The sequence below is a fragment of the Sorex fumeus genome, unplaced genomic scaffold (genome assembly GCF_029834395.1).
Source record: "Sorex fumeus unplaced genomic scaffold, SorFum_2.1 ptg000128l, whole genome shotgun sequence".
Taxonomy (NCBI): Eukaryota; Metazoa; Chordata; class Mammalia; order Eulipotyphla; family Soricidae; genus Sorex; species Sorex fumeus.
Window position 1 is genome coordinate 48835038 of NW_026606185.1, and position 26404 is coordinate 48861441.

Consider the following 26404-nt stretch of genomic DNA (forward strand, 5'->3'; position numbering starts at 1 on the left):
AAGGCGCCAACCTTGTGCTCGGGAGTGCTGTAACCCATACACTATCTCTCTGGCCTGGTACTCCTTTCATACACTAGGGCCTGGCCATGACTTCATTGGGACACTTGTCCCTCTGGATAGGGGTGGAAATGGGTCTGTCTGCTGGGTCTGGAGGGAAGAAGACTCCTGAGATGACTCCTGATCAGCTTCCTTTAACCGCATAGATAGTGGGGGTCCAGGTGGGGGTCTCAGAGTGCAGGACTGCCAAGGGTGAAGGAAGGAACAGACCTGATGGGTGAGGTGGGAGGAGGCGCCCATGATGCTTCCTTTATCGGTCTGTTCCCCTCCCATCCTGGGCGCTGCTGAGCTCCGTAGCCACGTGGCCATCAGGGCTCCTGTGTGGTGGCCTACCTTGGTGGGCTGGTGCGTGGGATCAGGGCCATACCCTGAAAGGGAGACTGAGGGGTGGACAGAACTCCCGACCGGGCCCCAGGATGAACACTGTCGTTTCCAGCCGTATCGCAAAACCCGCCCGGAAATGGGGCACCCACAGAGTGACCCAGGGGTGATCTGGGGTGGCTCACCTGGGTGAGACTGAAGCCAATGTGGTTCTCCCGGGGCGGAGGAGCTGGGCTGTGGGTTTCAGTCTGGCAGCTGGCCCCACCCTGCTTCCCTAGTCCGAGGGGGGTCCCAGGGGAGGCACCCACCGTCAGGTGTCTGAGGGGCACCCTCAGGGCTGACCCTGGGCTCTCAGCACTGTCCCCACGGCTGCCTCCTCTCTGGTGTGCCCCACTGCCCTTCTCGCCACCTCTACAGGACTGGCACTGTGTCGCCATCAGCACCTTCCCATGGGGAGCCCAGCACCACCTTCTACTCTTTTCCAAGGCTCTTACATCAACCCAAAGACAAAGTCGGGGTTTCCCCTTGGACTCTGGGATCTGCTTCTGCAGGGCCCCGGGGGACAGTTGGTGGTGACCGTGCGGTGACGAGGAACGCAGGGTCTTGGGTGTCTGCCAGCCTGGGATTCATCTCCTGGCTCTCCCCACCAGGAGCTGGGTGACTCTAGGCCTCTCTGAAGCCTGATCTCTTCACCTGGACGAGAGGGAGAGGGTCATAGTGGGGCCACAGCAGCAGGGGCGGAAGGGCCAGGACTGGGGTGCAGAGGAGGGAGACTTGCAGAACCCTGGGAAGGGCTGGGGAAAGGTGGTCGCAGTGCCCACCCCCTCCCTGGCCGCCTCTGGGGCCTGTGACCAGCAGAGGTTTCCACATTTCAGGAGAAAAAATTCCCTCAGCTGCCCCTGGACATCTTCCTCCTCGAGGTGAGCGAGGAGCAAGCACTGTTCACTGCACGAGGGGCATCGCCACTTCTCACCCTGGGGTGGCATCATCCACTTTGGGAGGCTGGTCTGAGGGGACCCCAGAGGGTGTATGGTGGGGCCAGAGGGAGAACAGATGGACTTTTGGTTTGTTGCATAAGTAGCTGTAGAGAATTTCACATGGGCTTGGGGCAGCAGAGGGACCCTCTGAGCACCCCTGATATGGGCAGAGACAGCCGACTGGCCCAGCCTGGAAGCAGCAGAGTGAATGCTTGAGATGGTGGGAGTTAAAGAACTGGAGAAGTCAGGAGGGCTTCCTGGAGGAGGCAAAACTACAGCTGATGCACAGTGGGGAGAGTGTTGCAACCCCCCTGCCCCCCTCCCCGCCACCACCTCCCAGACTGGTCTGGCTTCTCTTTCTCTTTGGTGGCATTTGGGGGCCTCCCATTCTTTTAGCATCTCACCCCTCCCAGTCCCTACCCCCACCCCACCCTCAACCATTCTCCCCTGTAAGTTCTCTGCCTCTCTGCCTTCCCACTCCCCTCTGTATGCCCCAGAACTCTGGTGGGGGGTTGGGGTGAGGGGTGCTATGTGCTGTCCCTCGAGGCTGCTGAGGAAAGCTGGGGGGCTGGTGACCTCTTCTGGGACTCTGCTCTCCGCAGAGTTGGGGCCAGAATGCATAAGGGTGGGGGGTCCACATCACAGCACCAGGCTCCCTGCTGGGGGGCAGCCACTTCTCCCTTGTGCATGGGGTGGGGTCAGGGCTTGGGGTCACTCTGAGTTTGGTCAGGGGAACCAAGGAGAGGGGAAAAAAATGGCTCGGCTCTGAGGGGAACAAAAACCGTTCTCACCTGCAAAATGGGAACAAGCCCAGTGCTCTGCAGAGGTGTTCTAAGGACTCAGATTTGCTCATTTGCTCAGGGATCTGCTCTGCCCAGCTGCGCTACTAGAAAGTTCTCAGGGGTGCTGGCTGCTTTCTCAGCGGGAAGCTGGGAGACCTGAGGGAGCAGCTGCCTGAACTGAGTCTCAGAGGCTCTTGCAGGGAGGGTCAAGACTGCAGGGGTGTTGCCAGCACCGGGGGCGGGGCAGGTCTGTCGTGAGACCAGAGTGGCATGTGTCTGTGTGAGTTGCTCTGGGCTGGAGGGTTGGTGACATAAGGCTGCTGATGGTGCAGGCATCACCGCCCCTGCACTCAGGGCTGGAGCTGACCTGGGGAGCTGGACCCTGGGCTGTAGTTCCCTCACGAGCCCACCAGATATAGGGCCCCTGAGGCTGTTCATTGTCATGAATGCACACGCGTTCCATGTTCCAACAGTTTGGCAAACTGCGGGGTGTGGTGGTCCCTGCGTCTTCTCAGGCCCTGCTAAGTCTCCCCACCCAGCCTCCCCACCCCCCCAGTCTGCATCTGTAGCCTGCACTAGACTCCGGACGTGGAACAGTGAGTGAGTGTGTGTGGAGGGGTGGGTGGGGAGAGATGGAGGGAGAGGGTGGAGGAGAGTCTTGGGAATTTCCGCTGTGTTGGCGCGGGCACCGCCAGGAAATGCTGAGAGAGGACCCGGTGCCCAGCTCAGCACCGACCAGACGCGGCTCCCTAGAGGGAAGGAAATGGACACCAGCAAAAGGCTGGAGAAAGGAACTGCCCAGTGGGTACCTACCTGTCTAGGGGTCCTCTCACCCCACAGACTTGGACGGGAAGGTGAGGTGTCATGGCCTCCCTTTGAAGGGGATGAGTGTCCCCTGGTGGGGGGCTCTGGGCCCCTGAAAGGACTGGCCTGGTGCCACTGCCTCTCTGCTCCCAGCTTTCTTCACACCAGCTTTATACCCATGAAGATTATGGGTATACTCAGATTCTTGTGCAGGGGTCTCCTCCCATCTGGCTGGGACCCCGAAGCCCCTGATGCCCCAGTTGCCTTTCACAGCCCTTAACATCTGTGTGCCTGGGTCCCCACTGGGTAGCACACGTGCCCATTGGCAGGAAAGTCACACGCCTGCAGGCCAGTGGCACTCAATGGCCACGGTCAGCACTGGCACAAGCTCCCAAGGGACAGTTGTCAAGTTCAGATGCCGATCAACCCTCTCGATCCCGTAGTTCACAGGTCTGTGCTCATGGGCACACCCCAAGACCCCAGCACCCATTTTTCATGAAGTGTAAACTTAAGCGCCCCATTTCCCCTGATTTTCTCTGACCTGTGCCCTGGGGGACCCCTCACCTCAACACTGATGGCCCCTCCTGACCAGAGTTAGAATAAACCCACAGCAGTCCTGTGGGATCCATCTACTTGGCCCCATCTTCAGGACCCTCGCTGAGCCCCAGAAGGGACAGTGGAGGTACGGTGGCTTTGCTGAGGACCCCCCTGAAGCCAAGCAGATATCACAGGCTCCTCTGGGTTGCAGATTGCCCTGGAGGGCTTTCTGGAGAAGGAGGACGTGGATCAGAGGTGACAGGGTAGGTCTGAGTCTCTGTGGCAGGAAGTGCAAGAGGGGAGGGGCCCAAGGGAGCCCAGCGAAGCTGGTTGCTGCCTTCCCTGCCACCAAATGCCAACGGGGGTGGTGGGGGGTTGCCTTTTCCTCTTGCTGCCCTGGGCGGTGGTCCTAGCCCAGGAGACTCCTCAGTCAGTGCTCAGCCTCTGCAGCAGGGGTGGGGGAGGGTGGACTCTGCCGACTCTGTGATATTAATGTGACCACTCTGCTTTATAAAGTGTCCTAACAAGCTGGCGAGAGGCACGCTCGGTCTTATTTACGGCTGCTATTATTTCTCCGACATGGAGATTAATTTGCCGATAGTGGGGTGTGAGCTCGTCCATCATCAGATGGGCCCATTACCTGGGAGGAGAGAAGGGCTGGGTTTAATTTGTGAACAGGGCTCTGGGTTCTCCTGCTCCTGGAGAGTGTGTGGGAGGCAGGACCATAAATCACAGCATCCCGGTGCTCTAGCTGTGAGGGGCGGAGCCGGGCAGGCGGCTAGACCAAGAGAGGTTGGATCATCTGAACTGGGGAGACCCCAGGGGACCCCTCCCCATCCCCACTGCCCTGGAGCTTCAAATTCCAGGATCTAAGAATCATGGGGACATAGCTGTGGAAGCAGTACAGGGGTTAAGGTGCTTGCCTTGCGCACAACGGACCCTGGATTGACACCAGCCGCCCCCACCACAGCGATGTCAGGGCGTATGGTCCCCCAGCGATGTCAGGGCTCATTCGTGAGCACAGAGCCAGGAATAGCTCTTGAACAGTGCTGAGTTGTCCCCCCACCCCCATAAGGATGATGAGGATGTTTGTTAGGGTGCTGATTCACGTCCTTCCTGTCACCGCCTCTGGAGGTGGGACAGGGTGCCCCGGCTGGGGGCCGGAGAGGTTGCAGAGGTGTCTTTGCTCTAGGCATGGTTTCCTGGCACACCTGGCAGAAGGCCTGGGCCCTTACTCCTCTCCTTCACTGTGGAAGGGCTGTGGGCACAATGGCCGGACCCACACATGTACCACCCTGATGCATGCCATGCAGATGGGCACAGTAATCCTGCTCTGCGCCTTTGGCTACCTCTCCTGGCCCAGCTGTCCACCCTGCCACCCAGGCTGTCCCCGCTGGGGGCTCACAATCTCAGGGCTCTGCAGGGAGCAGCTCCTTCTCAGCAGTGGGTGCTGGGGGTGAACTGCTGGTGGGAGCCCGGGGGTGGAGAGGGAGCCAGTATGGGAGAGTGGGGGGCTCTGTCAGCACCCTGAGAGCTGCACATTTGCACTGTTAGGGGCACCAGCTACCCTAACACGGAGCTTATTTCACATGGACCAGGTACCATATGCTCACATAGTGGTCTCGGAGCAGAGAGTTGGAGGAAACAGCTGTTGTGGACTCATGCTTACCTGGGGGTTGGGGGGACCCTTCTTAGCATATTCCAGGATGGTTCACTCCCATGATGAAAGGGGAATGCAAAGGGCAGAGAGAGCAGGACCCCAGACTGCATAGAACCCACACTAATCGAAGTGGCCAGACTGGGTTACATGACCAGGCCAGCTTGCAAAGGGGAAATGGAGCCTCCGTTCAGGAAGACCATGCACATAGCTAAATCCAGAGGTGTGTGTGTGTGTGTGTGTGTGTGTGTGTGTGTGTGTGTGTGTGTTTGGGGGCCACACCCAGCAGTGCTCAGGGTTTACTCCTGAGTCTGCACTCAGATTTCACTCTTGGTGGGCTTTGGGAACCATATGGTGTACCAGGGATGGAACCTCAGTTGACTGCATGCAAGGGAAGTGTCTTCCCCTGTCCTCTCTCCGGCCCCTCCAGTTCTGTTATAACAGGAGAAGGCAGGTATTGGGAGACTGCTAATTGTCTTTGCCTCCACTGGGTTTTCAGGACCCACATGCCAGGCCTTCCATGGATCCAGATTAAAGTCCCCTGTTTCGTGTTTGGCAGGTGTGGCTGGCACAGGTGGTGTCAGTGACAGTCCAGGATAGAGCCCCAAGGAAGGAGCAGAGAAACCACTGAAACCCTTACAAACCATCCTGCTGACCTGCTTAACTACCCCCTCTGCCCTCCCCAAGTTGTGCCCAGGAGAACGCGGCAGGGGCGGAGCCTCGCAGTAGAGGGAGTAGGAGGAGTGCCAGGTGCCGGTCCCTGAGCAAGGGCTGGTCTCTGGCTCTTCCGTTTTCTGCTCGGAGGAATGAGGCTGCAGCCCGCACTCGCCCTGGTTGTTGCAGAGACTCAGGGAGTTGGCAAGCATCAGGGACCATGCCTCGAGGAGCTGCCGTGGCAGTGCCCAGGTCAGAGTCAGGCCAAGAGGGCGGTGTGAGAACTCGGAGCAGCAGACAAGAAGTGAGGTGGGATCCGTGCAGGGTCTGGGTTGGTGCCCGCATGGCTGGACTCAGCAAGGGCTTCACTGGCCCCTAGCCCCTACCCCACTGTCCCAGGCACTGGGCTCCCCCTAAGAACCCCTCAACCCTCCCCCTCCCTCTACATGTTTGGGCAGATATTACAGGTGGAGAGATGCAAGCAGCCCCCAAGAAGAGGTCCCTGGCTCTGGCTCCGGGGTCCTCACTGTGCTCCCCAACTTGGGAGGGAGAGGAGGGTGTGCCCTGGAAGCTGCAGCCACACATGGGCAGCCCATGATGAGGGTGGGAAGTAGGGGGCTGCTCATAGGGGTGCATGGGCGTGGCCTGGCAGAGCCCTGCCACCAAGACTGCTCATTTTTTGGTTTGTTTTTGGACCACATCTGGTGGCACTCAGGGGTCACTCCTGGCGGAGCTCAGGGAAGCCAGGGATTGAACCTGGCTCAGGATATGTACAAGGCAGATAGCCAACCCATGGGGCTATGGCTCCAGAACCCCAAGACCCTGCTGTGGCCTGAGATGGCAGAGCTGGAAGGTTGGCCCGAGACATGCAGCCAACTCCCTCATTTTATAGGCGCAGAGAGAGACAGACAGACAGACAGGGAGACAGAGAGAGACAGAGAGACAGAGACAGAGATAAAGACACACACACACAGACAGAGAGACAGAGAGGGAGGAGATGGCTGAGGTAGAGGGAAGCCAACCCTCTGGCTTGGTGCTCCCTGCCTTTTCCTCCTGTCCCCAACTCTGAAGGATTTTTTTTCTGTCCAGCTCCCCTGGAAGGCGATCTGGGGTATGTGCCGGGTGTGTGTGTGTGTGTGGGGGGAGAGGCTTCTGCATGCGAAGGCAGAGGAGCTCTAGTTCTTGAGAGGGAATCAGCCTTGGGGGGTGCTGTGGAGGGTCAGGGCTTGGGGCCAGGGCTCTGGGTCAGTTCTAAGGTGGCATGTGTGTGGAAGTGGCAGGGCTCGACTGCTGTATGGGGGACTAAGGTTCAGCACCGTGGGGGGCCCAGGGATTGTCACATCCAGATTGTAAACACGAGCTACCTCTTGGCTAGGAGGGAAGTGTGAGGGAGCACAGGGCTGTCAGTTAGCCTTGAGGTCAAGTGTGGGTGTCTGCTTGCATCTGCATGGTGTGTGTGTGTGTGTGTGTGTGTGTGTGTGTGTGTGTGTGTGTGTGAGAGAGAGAGAGAGAGAGAGAGAGAGAGAGAGAGAGAGAGAGAGAGAGAGAGAATATCTCAGGGAGAGGAGTGCTCCTGGATGCAGCAGGTGCCAGTCAAGGTCTCCGTCTCTCCAAGAGGCACACCACTTCCCTCACACGTCTCCTCCCAGAGCCTGCAGGACTCCCACCAATGCCCATCTAACTGTCTTTAAAAACTTTTCTGGGATGCGATCAATGGCCAGCAGCACATTTTTTTTTCTCCTCATGCACTGCACTGACCAAAATTTGGTGACCTCCAGTAGATCTCTCGAACCACAGACACACCCATCAGTGCCAGGGTAGAGCTGGGGACATGCAGGCTTGCCTCTCACTGTCGACCCCACTTCCGTGTTGCCCGGACACCATGAGACCTTCACGTGCATGCACGCAGCAGGACGAGCACTCGGGTGGCCGGAAGTCAGGAATTGGGAGATGGCAGTCCTGGGAACCCCCTGAAGCAGACCAGCCTGGCGGACCTCTGCAGGGGCCTTGTGGTCTAATTAGAGGCACCTCCTGTCTCTGCATCAGAGGGGCTGGCAGCTGTGTGAACAGCTTTGGAAAGCAGGGCCAGAGCAGGAGTGCACCGGGCACGGTGCTGGCCTTACACAAGGCCCACCCGGGTTCCATCCCCAGCACCCCATAGGGTTGCTCAAGCCAGCCAAGAGTGATCCCTGAGCACTGAACCAGGAGTAAGCCTTCAATACCACTGGGTATAGCTCCCAAACAAAAACTGTCACTGTCACTGTCCTCCCATTGTTCATCGATTTGCTCAAGCGGGCCCAGTAACATCTCCATTGGAAACTTTTGTTGTTACTGTGCTTGGCATATCGAATACATTACGGGTAGGTTGCCAGGCTCTGCTGTGAGGGTGAGATACTCTCAGTAGCTTGCCGGGCTCTCTGAGAGGGGTGGAGGAATCGAACTCGAGTTGGCCATGTTGGCTGCGTTCAAGGCAAACGTCCTACCGCTGTGCTATCGCTCCAGCCCAAACAAAAACAATTATTGAAAAAAGAAAAAAAGAGAAAGTGACAAAGATGTCCCATAATTAATATTCTAGAAAAAGTGCAAACTTCTTTCCGATTCCGTGTCTCCCTGAACCAGCTGCCCCAGTTCCCTCCTGGCTCCCACCCAAGGACCCCCAACTGTGAGTATGAAGACCCCCTTTTCGGCTCCCCCTGCAGCCCTGCTCTCCCTGGGCATCTGCCCGCACGGCCTCTGGGCAGCACCCCCAGGCCTGACCTTACCCAGGCCTGCCCACAAATCTCGAATCTCGAGCCTTGCAGGGCCCTGCAGGTATCTGATGATGTGGCAGTGATGTGACAGGAAGGGTCTCTGCGGAGGGTGGAGGCGTGGCCAGGTGATGGGACCTGCCAGCCCTGGTCACGGGCTGGACCTGGACAGGCTCCCACGCTCTTGGCCGTGGCCTGGAAGAGATTGTCAGAGCAGACCCTGACCTGAAGCTCCAGAGAAATTCTCCTTCTCGTCATTAGAAGAAATTGCATGCCCTTGCCCGGCCCTGCCCTCTCATCCTCTCCCCTCCCCTCCTCTGCCCCTTCCCTTCCCCTTTTCTTCCTCTCTTTTACTTTCCCCCTTCCTGCTCCCCTCCCCTCCCCTTTCTTCCCTTTCCCCCTTTTCCTCCCCTCCCTTCACTTCCCCTCCCCTCCCCTCCCATTTCCCTCCCTTCTTCCCCTCCTCCCTTCCTTTCCTTCCCCTCATTCTTCCCCCTCCCCTCTTTCCCATCCCTTCCCCTCCCCTTTCCTTCTCTTCCCTTCCCCTTTCCCCTCTCCCCTCCTCTTTCCTCCCCTCCTCTTTCCTTCCCTCCCATCTTCTCCTTTCCCCTTCCCTCCCCATCCTTTCCCTCCCTTTCTTTTCTCTTTTCCTTTCCTCCCTTTCACTCCTTCCTCCGTCCTTTTCAGCCCCTCATTCCACAAAATTACAGTGGAGTGGCAGACCCAGTTCCCTGCGTGTTTAGCGCTGAGAATACTGAAGTCAGATACTCCTGTTCCCCCACTTTATGGATTGTCCCTACTGGAGGGATCAGCCAGCAGCCAATGTGTCCACAGGGGAACAGTTGGAGGTGATACAGAGAATGCAAAGAGCAGAGGGTCAGGGACAGGGGTGCTGGTGTGTACGGGTTGGAGGGGTAAGCAGCTTAGGGCTGCCCTTCTGTCCCCTGTTTGGAGCTCTGAGAGAGACAGAGTCCTTGGGGTCACTCGGGGAACTTGGGAAATTCACCCCAGGACACTCTGCACTGCTTCTGGGTGCCTGGGTGTCCACTTGGTGCTTGGGAGTCATGTGGGTTGGGAATGTGGGACATGGTCCTTGGTAATGTTGTGCTGGTTTCCTGAGGGGCCCAAGTCCACACACTGCTGACTTAGGGCCGTGAATGTAACTCAGCAGCAGAGCACAGCCGACATTGCATAGATGAGGCCTTGGGTTTGGTCCTCAGTGGAAGGAATGGAGGAGGAGAAGAAGGTAAAGAAGGAAGGAAGGAAGGGAGGGAGGGAGGAAGGGAGGGAGGGAGGGAGGATTGAAGGAAGGTGGGCAAGAGGGAAGGAAGGAAGATTTGGAGGAGGAAAGGAAGGAAGGAAGGAAGGAAGGAAGGAAGGAAGGAAGGAAGGAAGGAAGGAAGGAAGCCAGGAAGCACACACTCCGAGCCAAACAGAGATGTATTCCCTCACAGTCTGGAGGTCAGGGTCTGAAACCAAGATGGTGCCAGAGATGCCTCCTCTGAAAGCTCTAGGGAGGCTCTTCTGGTGGCAGCCTTTGCTTAGTGGACATATCACAACTGTCCTGCCTCTGTCACCAGGTGGCCTTCTCTGTCTGTGTCTCTGTACCCCTGTGGCCACAAACTGGGTAAACTCCACTCAAACCCATGTTGCTGTATCTAAACCTGACCCGTTTCTGAGCAAGTTCACTTTCCCAGCTACTGAGGGTTTGGATCTTCGGGCATCCCTGTGTGTGTGAGGAACAGGTAGACCCTGGTACGGGACCACCTGGGAGGATTTCAGGAGTCCAGGGAAGGGGTGTGGGTCTCTGCAAGAGAGGAGGACAGGACAGTCTCAGGCTGTGGGGTCCCAGATCTGGGCGGCACAGGGAGGAAGGCATGAAGAGAGGTGCCAACGGCCTCCTCAGGGCTGCCTTCTAGCCCCGTATGGACTTGGGCAGTCTCCCTACAGGTCACTTAATCCTGGGATGAGGGGGACACTCCAATCTCAGTTTTCCCCTGGGACCCCCCAACTCTTGCTGGAAGGCTGACTCTAGCCTTCCAGTGCAGTGAACACAGAGGGCAGAGTGTCTGGCATCAGGACCCTGGAGGAGTTTCCCAAAGCATGCCCCAAACTCGGGCACTCCTGCCTTTCCTCTCTCCTGAGGCTCCTCCCACAAATTAGCTGCTTCTTCACACGCAGGGAGAATCCGGGTGGTGGGGAGGTGGGACCACAGAGCCTCTGTTCGTCACTAGAGCTCTCATGCTGAGAGACCTTGGATGCTCACCTGCACCCACAACCAAACACACACACACACACACACGCACGCACACGCACACACATGCACACATGCACTTGTCATCCAACTTTTCAGAGCAATGACAACGATGTGGAACTTCTCTCATGCAGCCCCCCCGGATGCTGTCCTCGAAGACCCAGGCCCCCAGCCTTTTAAGGGCACCAGCGTGTGGCCCTGAGCTGACACAGCCTGAATAATGAGGTCTCTCCCATTCTGGAGCCTCAGTAATCCTCTCTGAAAAGAGGGTGTCCACAGGACTGCCCACCCTCACAGTGCTCGCCCCTCACCTGGGAGGGAAACACGAACCCCTCTAGACCAGCAGTTCCATGTGCCTGGCATATTGGACTGGCCACCTTTGCGTCTGCCTGGCCACCTGCGCTCTCTCCAGGCCAAAGAGTCAGGGCAAGCAAGATGGGGTGCTCCTGCACCCCGGGCCTGGGGCCTGTCTGTGGGGAGGGGGGATGAGAAACACTGTAAAGGGGAAGGGCAGGCAGCTGTGAGGAGGAATAATGAGATCTCAGTGGGCCCAGGGGGTCCACAGAGCGATCCTGCGGAGGTGGTAGGAAGTTCTTGAGGAGGAAGTACTCAGCAGAGAGAGTAACATCTTGCAGATCAGAGCTCATGGTATGTTCTAGAAACTGAATAGTCCAGGGTTGATGGTGCACAGAGCACAAAGGGCATTGAAAACGGGCCAGACAGCCCAGATGGGCTTCCTCTGAATGGCCATTGCACTAATTTAGCAGTCAATTTGGTTTAAAACCTGCAGTCGATTTCTCTCACTTGTGTAGAAGAAGTCAGGAAGCAACCCAGGGTTGGTGCAGTGTTCTATCGAGCCATTGGCAGATCTGGGTCCCTTCCACTTATTTACTCTGCCATTCATGATTTCCTTTCTCCAAAAAAAAATCACTCAAGGTCCAAGATGGCTGTGAAAGCTCCAGCCCTTGCTTCTGCATTCCAGCAAATACAAAGCAGCAAATGCATGCTCTCTCAAATGAAGGCACTTCCTAATGATTGCATGAATCATTTCCATGTAAATCCTTTGGCAGATTTTAGTCACCGGGTCATACTCGACTTCAGTGGGAGGTGTCTGGAAAATTGCCTTTATCCAGATAACCAGGGGCCAGCTGCTAAGGATGAGAGGTTTGATTTCTGTGGGAAAAGGAAGCTAGATCTTGGGTCATTACATCATGGCATCTCCCAGAGTTGTGCTTAGAATTCAATCAAAAAGGTCCTCTAGGTTGGAATCCATGAGCAGTGCATACAGATCTTGGTCCATGATTCACAGCCCATGTGGTTGGTTCCACAGAAGGCATCCCTTATTTCTTCAACCTCCCTCCCACCAACATGGTCCTCCAAGGCAGTGCTCCCCTCTGGGAAGCCCCTTCCTCTGCACTGCGGGAGTTGAGGTGGTTGGAGGATTTACAGACCACTTCACTTCCAGAGTAGGCTGAGAGAAGAATGGTCATGGGTCAGTGCAGGGGCACAGGGGGTGTGCTAGAGACAGTGGAATGAATTGGTGGCCGGGTCCAAGTGCAAAGGCAGTCTTACTGGGAAATTGAAGTCAGGCTTTAGTTACCTTTAGAAACAAGCCTGTGACCCAGGTGGTGTGTCCTCAACCCAGAGACATTCCTGGACAGTCTCCCTGCCCATCTCTGCCTCTGCCCTGACTTAGGGCCAAAGCACCAGGAATCAACAGGGGAGGAGAACTCAGCCACATCTCTTGAGAAAGTGGGAGGGAGGAGTCTACAGGGGGAGGAGTCTCCAGGAGGGAGGGGTCTATAGGGGGAGGAGCTTTGCAGGAGGGAGGAGTCCATAGGAGGGGAGGAGTCTGCAGGAGGGAGAAATCTTCAGGAGGAAGAGGTCTATAGAAGGGGAGGAGTCCGAAAGAGGGAGGATTCTATAGGAGGGGAGGAATTTGTAGGGGGGAGGAGATTGCAGGAGGGAGGAGGAATCTTCAGGAGGGGAGAATCTGCAGGAGGGAGGGATCTTCAGGAGGGAGGAGCCCATAAGAGGGGAGCACTCTGAAAATGCTGTGAGAACTGCCATCAGTGAAAGGTCGGGGTGCTCTGGGGAGAGACCTGCCCTGCACCTAGGGCCACTCACCTAAGCATAGAAAGTGAGGGTGGTGCTAGGCAGGGCCAGACACTGCCTGAGTCAGGCTGGTCCTTGGGCACTAACCTGGGAGCGAGGCAAGAACCATTTGGTTTGAGATGTTTCCTCTGCTCTCCCCAGTGGGAAAGTGGGGTGCGGGCAGAGCTCTGCAGGAAGGAGGAATTAGAGGAGGGAGAAGTCTACAGGGGGTGGAGTCTGCAAGAGGAAGGGGTCTGCAGACGGGAGGAGTTTATAGGGGAGGAGCTCTGCAGGAGGAAGGATTCTTCAGGAGCAAGGAGTCTATTGGAGGGAGGAGTCTGCAGGAGGGAGGAATCTATCGGAGGGAGGAGTTTATTAGGAGGGAGGAGTCTGCAAGAGGGAGGAGCTCTGCAGGAGGAGGAGCTCTGCAGGAGGGAGGAGTCTATCGGAGGGAGGAGTTTATTAGGAGGGAGGAGTCTGCAAGAGGGAGGAGCTCTGCAGGAGGAGGAGCTCTGCAGGAGGGAGGAGTCTATCGGAAGGAGAAGTCTATAGGAGGGAGGAGTTTATAGGAGGGAGGAGCTTGTTAGAGGGAGTCTATAGGAGAGAGATGCTTAGGTAGGCTTCCAGCCCTGCAGCAGGTGACTTTCCATAGCTTTAAAAATGGGTCTCCAGGCTGGAGAGATAGTATAGGGTTTGTGTCCTACCAACTGGTTTTTTTTTTTTTTGCTTTTTGGGTCACACCCAGCGATGCACAGGGGTTACTCCTGGTTCATGCACTCAGGAATTACTCCTGGCAGTGCTCAGGGGACCATATGGGATGCTGGGAATCGAACCCGGGTCAGGCCGCGTGCAAGGCAAACGCCCTACCTGCTGTGCTATCTCTCCAGTCCCCCAACTAGGTGTCACTCTTGAGCACAGAGCCAGGCTTTCCCCAAGAATCTCCACATGTGGCCCAATTCCCCTGCCCCCTTCCAACACCCTTCCAAACAAAAACAAAAACAAACAAAAGCAAAACAAACAAAAAAGACCAAAGTGGGTTTCCCAGGGACACTGTCTCAGAAGCAAGGTGGTAAGTGAAAAAAAATCAGGCAGGTAAGAAGGGGCTGACTCACCCCCGACTCACATTACTAACTGTCAAGAAAGCAGGGGTGTAAAGAACCCCACTTTTCTAATGCCTAGTGTGAAGCTTTCCCTGCTCTGCACCACGCTGGGCTAGGTCAGAGCACTCTCCTGCGAGCACTCTCTAGCATGTTCTGAGCTTCTGCATCCCCGCTCCAGAAAGAGACCAGCTCCCCGCTTGATCTTCAAGGCAGAAGTTCAACTCGAACCCTCAGCTTTGCTCTTCAAAAAAGAGAAAGGAGTAATCAGATTTACCATGTCATCTAAATCACATACATGTAAGCATTGATGGGGCCTGGAAGAACACAAACAACACTGCAATGGCGGAATGTGCTCCCAGGGAAGGCATGGTCCCCCACCTTCCTGTGCCAGGGCTAGCAGATTGTCACACACCTTCAGTCTGATGCTCTGCATCCACCTCACCCCCATCCCTGCAGCCAGTCCTACCCTGCCACAGCAAGCACACACACACGTATGCATGTACATACACACAAATTCATGCACACACACACACACATACACACACACACATGCACACAGAGCTCTCCCTGCTCCTGGTTCCCAGGACTGCTTCTCTGACCCACCCCAGACCTCATTGCTGTGCTAGCAAATGAGGGGGTTGGGATATGCTTTCGAAGATCCCTTTTAGCTCACATTTCCATGATCCTATTATCTACTTCATGGCCCGTTTCCCCACTTAAAGAAATTAAGAAATAGGGCAGCATGAAGATAATAGCTCATTTATGTCCCTGAAGGGTTTCAAAGGCATTTCTAGATTGCAAGCAAAATGGAGCGCACACTCAGCGTTACAGGCCTGCCCGAGGCAGCCTCTCCCACAATCTTTAGTGCAAAGCGGGAGTGCAGTGGGGAGGCCCCAGACTCCTGGCTTGGGAGCTGGTTTGAGGTGACAAGGGGTTGGGTGGGTTTTCTCTTTTCACTAGAGGTTGGATCAGCCTTAGGATTGATTCTGAGGGTGCTAAGTTGTTCCTTCAAGTTTTTTTTTTCTTTCAGAAAGTAGGTTTCTATTCAAGATTCCATTGGCCTGGGTTTATTGATTTAGAGCCAGCTTTGTGAGCTTTGAAAGGAAAAATAAACTCTTCCTAATATATCTGCCTTGCTGGAGGGGGCAGGTCGGGTCTCGGGAGCACTGGAGAGGGGTCACTGGCCCTCTTTGTAGCAACGCCAGGAATCCTGCAAGCCTAAGGAACAGCCTTCATGGATGATGATACAGCCAAATCTCATGGGTCTGATCTCATGGAAGTCTCGAACCCTTAGTACTTTACACATGGGGCTCACTCACTTTGGCCAGCATCACTCGGGGGAACCAGCCCCCACTAGCAAACAAATGGATTGAGACTTACTCCTAACAGTTCTGAAATCGATGTATCTAAAGGTCTTGCTAAGACTTTCCTTTCAATAGGTCCCTCTGGTCATTGGTTTCCATGGCAGAAGGTTAGTGATCAAAAGCCTAAAAGATGTCAGAGCTGTGGTTACTTCAAGGTCTCCTGGAATCTTTTGTGCTCCCTACCCCCTACATTTCCACCTCCCACCTACAGTGCTAGAAACTGAGTCTGCAAGAGATGACAACCTGGGACAGGATAGTGGCAAAGATCAGATCTGTGGGCCCTTGCACGGAGCCCCTAGCAATTGTTCACGTCCCCTGATCTGCCTCCACTGCCCTCACAAGCAAACTTGGGAGTGGAATGCCTGGATCCTGCTCAAAATGCTCAAATCTGCATCCCTACTGTCTGACCTGACACTGACACTGACCAGTGTTCGGGCTTTCCAGCACATTCCAGAAATCAGAGGTTTCAGGAAGAAGGTGGCTTCTTTCCAAAGTAAGCCCCTCTGGGGGTGTGAATGGGGTCATGAAGAGGATTCCTTTTACTTCTTTGGCAGTAGAGTCCACATCTTCTACCCTGGAGATTGAATAGACTAGTTTAGGCATTAAACCTATGGAAAGCAACACATCACATTGCCCCCAGCCAGAGCTGCTGTTTGCAAAACTTAAGCTTTCAAAGGAGCTTTTGGGAGTTCATGGTCTCAATGTGGTGTCTATACCAGAAGTGGTAAGCTCATACTGGAAGTGGGGTACTCATACAGGAAGTGGTGTCTGTACCAGAAGTGATGTCTGTGCTGGAAATAGTATCTGTAGGGCACCTGGCATCTTTCAGGATCTGTCTGTCAGGCTTCTCTCCTTGAGGCACTCACAAGACAAGGATTACTCTTTGATCTCTGGTCCCCAATTCACTCCTGCTGACCCACACCCAGCTGGTTGATGTGTACTCTGTTGTGTAGACTTCTGGAGGGTGTGGGGTGAGGTGGTAAGGAGACTGCCAGTGTTAAATCTCCTTTAAGCCCCAGGAGGCTTGTGTTCAGTTGAGGAGTGAGGATTCTGGTTGCCATCATCATCAGACCTTATCACTCTGGTCAGTCAGCCACCTCCTTGCAGCAGGTAACCTGTGTCTGTCTCAAGTCTCCCTGGGGTTTATGAGTGGGAGTGAAATGGTCACAGGATATACTGGGGCCAGCAGTGAGGGGGTGATCATACTCAGAGGCCTGAAGCCCCCTGCTGCTCTCTGAACCTGTTGCTGAATAACTGATGTCATCTGAAACCTTCTGTCCTCTCATCCCCTATGCAAGCATGTTTTCCCCAACCTGATGTTTCATGGGGTAAGAAATCCACAGTATTCTACTGAGTTATGTTGGGGGAGGGGTGGGGAGTGGCATCTAACATTGCTTTGATGGACAGAGCTGGCACTCTTTGGCAGCTGATGAAAGGTCGTATTGTGGGGTTTTAGTGAGTGACCCCAGAGACTTCACATCTCACCTCCCCTGCTATCTATCCCCCCGCCCCACTTTGATACCCCAATTTTGACATATTTCACACTGCATTGAATTTTGTTCAGAAGAACAGCCATTGGTTACACAAGGTCACTTCTGGAGTCCCTTTGACAATCTTCCTTCCGAAGTAGGTGGGGTAGCCTTTGCTGAGGACCACAGGGCCACCAGGAGCCTGGAATCACAGGAAGGAAAGACAAGAATCTTTCTCTGTCTTCCTCTCTAGACTGCAGAGGCCCTAGAAAGTCACTGAACAGTTGGGCAGGATGCCTAGAAAACTTTGGGAATGCAGGAGTGTGAGTCCCACTGGGGTCAGCCGAATCCCTCCCCAGGACTTTGGGGATCTTTCTCAGTGATAAGAGAGTAGTAGAGTGTCACCTTAATTGGCACTCCATCCCTGTCTGATGGTCACCTTTCCCTGTTCCTTGGTGGAGAATGGCAAGTAAACAACACTGGGTGGGGCAGGGCAGAGGACAGGTTTTGGACGGCAGGTTTGCTGGCCAGAGGGTCCAAACCAAGAATGAGGCTCCCCTGCAGACTCTTTGGAACTCAAGTTTCTTGCCTGTGTTGCCCACTCCTGATTCAGTGTCATGGAGGGTCAGCAGTCCAGTGGTTCTGTTCTGGAATGCTCACATCTCTATCCAGAAGTCTCTGGAGGAGCCTTTTCTATGCTAAGTGAGCAAGTGTAGATATTCCCAAGGATACAAACATGGGGTATGTATGGGATGGAGCTTGGAATCTGGCTGGGCATCTCATTGTGGGACGTTTGGCACCTCATTTCTCGTTTGCATTTCCACAGCCTTGTTTGGGACCAGGGAGCCCTACCTTCATGGCTAAAGCTGTCCGAAGTGTACAAACATAGGCATAGCTGCATCAGAACCAAATAAGCACTCTGAGTAATTAAAGTCACTGCCAGGGAAATGTCATGCTTGGGGAAGTGTCATCACTACAAATTGGGGTCTCATGAAGAGATAAATCATGTGATACAGGCTTCACTGGGAAGATGAGGTAGGAAAAACTGGTATGTTACCTGGCTTCCCTCTGCTAGCTCAACTCAGCCACAAGAGATGGCATCTGGCTTTTCCCGGAGGCCCCTTCAGTTGTGTGATGAGCTCTGACAGACCTGGCAGGGGGTTGTAGAGAGTTACTTCCTGATGCTTTTGGAAATTTGACATCCTGCAGTGCCAAATGTGGAGAATTTTGGCTGGACTTGAGAGCACAGACTTATTATCCATGCTCACGTCTGAGAACCTAGGCAGGATTTTTATACAGTTTTCAAATTGGGAAAAAGGTGCTTTCTTTCTAGAATGCTCTAGTTTGGTCTTGAGAACTTTCTCTACTCTTTGTAGTGCTGGGATGAGGTGCAGGTGCCGTGCTAAGGGCCAGAAAGCTGAAGCCGACAGAATGGTTTGGGAAAGTGAAAAGGAATCTAACAGAAGAGCTTCTAGGTCCTGCTCAAAAGAATAGATTTTCTGGAACAGGTTCAGGGCCCACGCTTCCCATTGTGCTTCTGGGATTCACACCAAGAGGAAATTCATCATATACTTAATTTCCAAGAAAAAAAGGAAATAAACCATCAAAACAAAACAACCCTGTCAATCCTCTAAAGCAAACACAACAGGAAAACCCTGGACTGGGTGGATGAAAGGCTCTTCCTGGCCGCCTATCAGCTGGGGGATGTGGGATCTCTGCTTTCAGCCGCAGAGTTCTGGAGGTTTTCCAAAGGCCTTATGAGACTTAGTTTCCTTTTCTACTAGGTCAACCAGCTCCAGATGTTGGGTTGACCAGATGACCCCCGTAGGTCTCCATCTGCTTTAAAATGCAATACGTCAGGATTTTTAGGATCTAAATTCAGCTTGGAGGTGATGTGGGAGAATTTGGTCATAGTAGTGACCTGCAGAAGGGAAATGATACCTTGCTTAGAAGAAAAATGCCTCTCTCTGTTCCTGTGTCTGTGCCAAAGCCTTGTTCAGACACCCCTGGAAGCAGGGTAGGGTTGGTTTATAAGGGACAGATGGGCCTATTAGATCCGAGTTCTCATCATCACTATGACCTGGTCCTCATAGTTGGGCCATTTCCATGAAGAGTTGGTCCCTGAAATGTACATCTCACAGAGCTTCCTTGTATGAAGCAAGTGGTGTTTGAATAACATTTGGTAGCATACTCTGCCAAGCTGGTTTTGGTTTACCCTTCCAGTAGCATGTGAGTTTGTGCTTCAGTCAAGAGCAGATCCATGAATACCAGACTAAGAGGGTGCTCAAGTCTTCCTGAACCTTAGAATCTAGTTTTACCAGCACAGCTTGCTAGGCTCTGCCCTTGATATTCATTGAAACTGAGCAGGTATCTCTCCTCGTCACCTCCCTGTTTGAGTTTGTTGCCTTGCCAGGGCTGAGGACCACTGCCTGAGAATTTCAAGTCTACAAGTTTGATCTGCTCAAGAGCACCGTCCTCTGAGGAGCTGAAATATGCAGCTTTTGGGGTTTCTCCCCACAGTAACTGAATGGAAGCCCAACTAATGTGTACAAGCTGTTGAAAACCACTGACTTAGGTTTTGTTTGTATCCTTGGGCCTCCAAGCACCCTTGTGTTTGCACGAGGAATCCCTTCCCAGGTTCAGGAAAAATTTATTAGAAGTTCAGCAAGCAGTTTCATCTAGATATGTAGATTGGGCCTGTCTGGTGTTGGCAGAGGTTGGCTTAGAGCATGGGATCCTGAGCAGAGAATAAAAGATGTTGGTTCGATCACTCCCTCCCTTTCTTTCTGACCTCCAATTACCTCCTTTCTTGCCTCTACTTTCTGCCCAAAACATTACCCTAATTCCTGTAGTCCTTTGGGCAAGAAACTAAGATATTTCGAGGAGGATTAGCATGGGAAGAGGAGCAGGAAGTAATCCATGAATGCCTCCTTCCCCACTTTCTTGTGGGCTGGACACAGTCAGATTACCCTGGTCAGAATTTTTCATGAACTTACCCTTTGTCCTTTTGAGGGTCTCAGAGGAGACAGCTGGACCGTCCCCTGAGATGATTCAGATCTCTAGCTCCCATCTCTTCAGAACAAATCTACAGAGGCTCTGCTGTCCCATACTGTTTTTACTATAGACCAGTGTGGACTATAGACTCATTGTGGACCAATGAGTCCATACTCAATTACTATAGACTCATTGTGGACCAATGGGTCTATACTCAATTGCTATAGACTCATTGTGGACCAATGAGTCTATACTCAATTACTATAGACTCATTGTGGACCAAACCCTTGCTGAAGACCAAATCCTTACTGTACCTCAAACTCTTGATGCAGACCAAGCCCTCACTACAGTTCTTACCATAGACCTTACCATAGATGAAGCAGCCACTGCAGACCAAGGCCTCACTGTAGACCAACCTTTACTGTAGATTGGGCTCTCACCAGAGATCAAACCCTCACTATAGACCATGCCCTTTCCTACTTCATATAGACCAAGGTTTGGGGGTACATGCAGGTGTGTTCCAGGAGTCTGGAGCAGGAATACTCAGGCTGAAAATCACTTTGCTCTTGATTAAGCCATGGGCCCTCAGTCCTGTCACTTGACTCCTGAACCTCAGTGTCTTTGTGATGATTTACTCACAGCCACCAGGCAACCGTCCTGTATTAAATGCCAAGTCACAGCTGTCTTTGGCCACGTGCAGAGTGGGGGAGCTAAGCTGTGAGACACCCTGTCACTCACTTGCTGTGCTGCCCCAAACAAGCCACCTCCCTCCCTCCTCCTCCCTTAGGATGAGCAGCCATCCCTATGCCTGCCACCACACCCCCCACCCAGAAGATCCAATGGGGATCCATAAAATAGAGCCCAGAATAGCCAGGAAACGATGCTTTCGGTGGTGTAGGGCATCTCTTTCATCGCCTGCCATAGATCAAGCAGCCACTGCAGACCAAGGCCTCATGGGCACCTTGTGTGCACTCCCAGCTCACCCAGTGCTCTAGCTTGTTGGGTCTTGGAGGAGAGGGGACAGTCTCCGGCTGTGGAACAAACCAGCCTCTGTTACCATGGCAACAGGTAGGGAGGGTCGGGCCTGAGGGTCTGGTGAGGGGCAGAGGGCAGGCAGGGTTCTGGCTCCAGGGACCAAAGCTCCCACTGCGCCTGCACTGCTGCTCTAGCCACACTTTCTCCCACGGTGTGCCCCGAGAGGCGTGAAGCGCACGCTTTCTTCACCCCACCACACTGCAGTGCACCTTCTGAAGGGCTGTGCGCTCTCTGGGGAATGCCAGGGCCCATCTACTCTGAGCAGGAAGCAGGCACATGTGTGCATGTATGTGCACTCGTGTATGTATGTGTACACCAAAGGATGGTCTCAACGCTCCCATAGGTGCCTGTAGATAGAGGACCCTCCCCTTGCCCTCCCCCCTACACCACACTGACAGCACCCCTCCCCAGCCTCTGCCTCTGTGGGACTTGGCTGGTCCCCTCTCTTGGCTCTGGGCCCTGCTGGACTGATGTCCAGCTCCGCGGGATGACATTCTCATTCTCAGTCGCCTTTCTCCCGAGACCACCACCTGCACAAGCGGCTGGCCAGGGGAGGGGCTGGTGCTCCAGTGGGCTCTTGTCCAGGGTTTCTGAACCCCAGATGCCCACTGTGTCCTGGATTGACCATGCAGGACGTGCCCCAGAAAGATCCTGTTGCGGCCGCAAGGTCTTGCAGGATCTATCAACCAGAAGGGTGGCAGCAGGAGGGGGCCTGCTGGGGGTCACGGGGACTCTATCACTCAGGCTGAGCCGGGGGCCATGCTGCAAGACAGAGTTGGCCCAGGGAATCGTTCCTTGATGTTTCTCCCCAGGCGAGGGTGGGGGCTGGATCCTTGCACATGGAACTCTGACCTGGAGGCTGTGGTGCTCGGGGGGCCTCACCCTGGCCTGTGCCCTCCAGCGGCCTGGCAGCTGCCTGCTTTCCCAGAAGCAGATGGGCAGTGGTTCCCACAAAGGGGCTGTGTAGCGCCCGCCCAGGCTGTGGTTCCCATGGCAAGCTCAGGCCCCTCATGTTTCTAATTACTCCTGAGCGCTTTGCTTCCAGCGGCGGGAGCTGGGCCATTCCTGTCCCCCAGCCGTGAGGAGAGAGGTGGGGCACAGACGGTGTGTACATGTCAGGAGAACACTCCAGGACCTGTCAGGTGGCTTTTGTTTCTTTCAGAAAGAATGACGGTTTGTTTCTGTGGGTACAGAGATATGGAGAGGCCGTGAACCCACTCCCAGTGTGCACTCAAAGTTGAGTGGCACTTAGGATATCTGAGCTGGGTGCCACTCTGCCCTTCATGGCCAGAACATCCGTCTCCTCCAGCTGAAAGGATCCCCAGGAATCACCCACCTGCCCTGTCCCCCTAGCCAAAGCCCTGAACCCCTAGACAAAGCCCTGACTTTGACCCACTATTCTGATTTCTGTCACTATAAGTTTTTTGTCTAGGGGTATATGGAAGCAGGGCTCTGTCTTGGGGTGGGCATTTGGGCCTTTGAACCATATCCCCAACACTCCCCTCACTCCTAGTATCTCTCTGAGTTTGAGTTTTGTTGCTGCAGGTCGAGATAAGGGGCATAGGCATGAAGGACAGGGGATTTGGAGACCAGGGAGATGACCCAATGGATAGTGTGCAGGCTTTGCATGTGGGAGCCCCAGGTTTAATACTTGGTCCCACGTGGTCCCTTGAGACCTCTAGAAACCACATGTCCTTTGGAAACAGCGTCTCATTTTCACCACCAGAACTTCCTTCCCCGACCAGGTGAGGAACGAGAAGGCCAAGCTTCTCTTCTGCCTTCATTCTCTAGATCTAAAACCTGGTGACAGATGGAAGGCTGTGGAGCCCTCCCTCCCCTCTGCCCCTGACACTGCCTTTTCTATTGATGGGGAGGCCTCATCGACAAGACACGCTAAAACACAGGCACTCTGACTATACTGGGGAAAGAACTGCTATCCACACCCTGGACACCTTCCCTGGACTTCTGGGTGTACTGCCCCGGTGGACTGGTATGTGCCAGAGCAGAGGGACCATTTGATTGGGGGTGAGTCCCTGGGCCGGCCCCAAGGAACTTTATCTCCCTCACTGCCCCGACTTTCTTCAGATAAGGCTCTGATGGTTTCTGGGTCCTAGGCAGGGCCTCCAAGTTCATGAGGGTGCAGAAAGGAGAACATAAAACTCTTCTGGGCACTTTGTGTGAACTCCTGCCAACTCTATCTGCATCTATCAGGTTAATTGGGGGACCTGGTGTGCCCCTTTTATTCCCTCCCCTCCCCTCCTCATTCACCCCTTTCCTTGCCCTCAGCGCTTCCGGGATCCATTCAGGCTGCCTGGCTGCATTCCTTTCAGCTGCTGCTGGCCTCACCTATATGTGAACGCTCCAGATAGCTCCTTCCCTTTCAGCACAGATGACTTGTCCTGAGCCCAGAGATCACTCACGAGACCATGACCTGGTCAAGAGCTTGGGATTGTTCCCTGACACCACATGGTTCCATGAGCACTGCCAAGGAGTAGTCCCTGAGCATTTGAGTGGGGCACAGAAGCCAAAACAGGAGCAGAAAGACAAAGATGAGCCTTGTCCTGAGTTCCATTTCTTTAGTGTCTGTGCGTGTTGGTTGCCTTATTGATTCATGACAGCATCTCATTGCACTATTAGTCTCTGCATGCATCCCGCACTCTGGGGAGCTCATTTCTCTGCTGATACTTCCCTTTTATTTTTATTATTATCATTATTTTTATTAGCAGTCTTATGTTCAGTTTGGTTTGGGAGCCACCGCCAGCAGTACTCAGGGGGAGATTCTTGACTGGTATTCAGGAGACCAATATGGTGCCAGGAATTGGGCCCAGAGCCTCAAACATGTCAAGTCCACCATGGAGCCACATCCCCAGCTGCAGCTGCTTAATATGGACATTTGGCACACATCAAATTCCAAACCCCCACAGGAGAGAAGATGGGGTGATATTGGAGGGTAGAAGCAGCACATAGAGAAGAGCCAGGGTTCTAAACTTATGTGGCCTTCTACCCTCTTTTCCAAAAAAAATGTCTCAGCACTTCTGAGTCTTGATCTTCTCTAGAGTACACAGACAAAGCACCCCCATAATTACATCTGAGGCTATGACATGCTTCCCCATTCCAGTCATTTAATTATCCCCTCTGGGTCAGGGGAGGGAGGTGTCACCATCCATTTGGGAAAGACTGGAGGAGGGTATCTGGGCATTGAACACTATTGATCGCCTGCTATGTGGAGGCCAGGGATTGAGTAGAAGGGAAATGCCAAGACAAGGCCTGTCCCAGCTCTGTGTAATGGGAGCCAATCACTCCTTCTTGTTTTGCTTGTGAAAGGGGAAGTTAAACTTTCCTGGGATGGAGACAGTTGGGTGAGGTTGAGCAGGGAGCGTGGGGAGCTGGGCAGGTGTGGTCCTCTGGGAAGCTGAGGGGCAGCAGACTCAGCTCTGTGCCTACTGTGACCATTCATCCTTCCTGTTCACTCTCACCCTTCTCAAATCACCACCCAAAGAGAGTGATGTGAGCTGATGTGAGTTGGCTAGCTTCTTTGTGTGAGCCATCTCTGTGAGGTAAGTGCAGGCCCACTCTACTGACAGAGAGACTGCAGTTCAGGATAGCAAAGGAGCAGGCCTAGGACCATCCCCTGAAGATGCAATCTAGGCTTTAGACCCTCCCTGCCTTCCCAGCACTGAGCTTTGTTGCTGCATGTTAAGATGAGGGACATAGGCTGGAAGAATGCAGAAGATACAGCCTCTCGGTGGAGGAGATACAGGGGCCACAGGATGGCTCAGTGGATAGTGTGCAGGCTTTGCATGTGGGAGCCCTAGGTTTAATCCCTGGCCCTACATGGTCCTTTGAGTTTCCAGCACCACAAGATGTGATCACCCAAAGGGAGGCAGGATGATCTTTTATCGACTGGGACTGAGAAAAACTCCAAGAGGCAAAAGCTAGTCCTGAACTGCTTCTACTGAACTCCGAGTCAGCATGGGTATGACCAGGGAGTATTTTTGTCTGTTTCATTTTGGGATTACGCCCAACAGTGCTCAGGGATTAATTCCATCTCTGTGTTTGGGGTTCACGCTCAGTGGTTCTGGGAACTATGTGGTGCCAGGGATGGAACCCTGGCCTCTAGTGGTACAAAGCATGTGCTCCAGCCCTTGAGCTAACTCCCCAGGCCCGATGGATGACTTTAAGCCATTAATCTGCTTCTACAAAAGATCTCAAGAAGGAATAAAATTGATGCACGTTATCACATCCTTAGTAAACATTCATTCATGCAAAGGATCCTGTCTCATAAACCAGACACTGGAAATGTGGGACTGGAGGGAAGATCATACCTCCTTCTTCTCACTCCCTCCAGCTCTCCCCTTCTCACTCCCACCACACTTTGCCTCCGTGCACTAGGGCACACCCCACATAAGGAGACTACAGGGAGGTGAGGGGCAGACTAGTATCAGGAAACAACATGGAGGCTCAAAGGGCAGGTATGTGTGTTTTGCATGCCGGAGCCCTGGATTCTATCCCCAGCTCTGCAAGATTCCCCAAGCTCCATGGGGAGTGAGCCCTGAGATCTGAGCTGGGAACAGACACTGCAAAAGTCTATTTTGAAAAGAGTGGTGGCTGCACCACTGATGCCTCAGCCCTGCCTGGAGGGGTCACAAGAGCCCATGGGACCAGTGTGTCCCCTACTCTGCAGCAGGGAGCAGCTGGAGCAAGTGTTCTGGGAAGAACCAGTATGGGAGAGATGACCAGAAAGGAGGACAGCAGAATTTGGTCAGGTGAGGAGGGGTCGGTGGTGGTGGTGGGGAGATGCTTTTTGGGAAGGACTGATATTTGGGGTTTTGTAGAATGTCTAGGGGTCTGACAAACGAAAGGTTGAGAGCACTGTGGACAGAGAAAGCCATGTGAGGCCACAGATATTTAACTCTTTGGGAGGTGTCACTCAGGAACACCACAACTAGGGCAAAACATGTGGCATGATCAGGGCTCTGAGAGGAAGATCTGTTGGAGGCCTTTAGTGGGTGGTGGCAACTGTATGGGCAACACAGGTGGGGGTACAAGGGACCTTGGGGGAAATGTGGGTGGATCTCAGCAGTGGATGAGTTGCTTTAGGTGAGAGGTGAGGCCCATGGAAATGGTTCTGAAAGTGTGGCATTTCCGCTCTGCCTGTTCCAAGTAGACTGAATGCCCTGCCCTTTTTTGATTCCTACTGGGGGAGCGAGCTGGAGAGAATTGTGATCAGAAGCAAGGAAGGGGCTGGAGCTATATAGCACAAGAGGGTAGGGCATTTGCCTAGCACGTGGCCGAGCCGGGTTCGATACCCAGCTCCCATATGATCCCATGAGCACTGTCAGGAGTAATTCCTGAGTGCAGAGCCAGGAGTAACTCCTGAGCACTGCCGGGTGTGACCCAAAAAGCAAAAAAAAAAAAAAAAACAACCCAAAAGCGAGGAAGGGAGCCACTCGTTTCCTGGTACAGCAAGGCGTCCATCTACACAGTGCCATGTGGTTGGTCCTCTCTGCCCACATGACAGATGGGAAGACTGAGGCTGGGGCTGCTGAAGGCCATAT

General features: G+C 53.9%; 1 protein-coding gene across 2 annotated transcripts in view; it reads left to right on the forward strand.

The window, feature by feature from the left end:
- ARK2C (arkadia (RNF111) C-terminal like ring finger ubiquitin ligase 2C) overlaps positions 1 to 26404 on the forward strand; it is a 96845-nt gene that overhangs the window by 11491 nt on the left and 58950 nt on the right. The window lies entirely within an intron of this gene.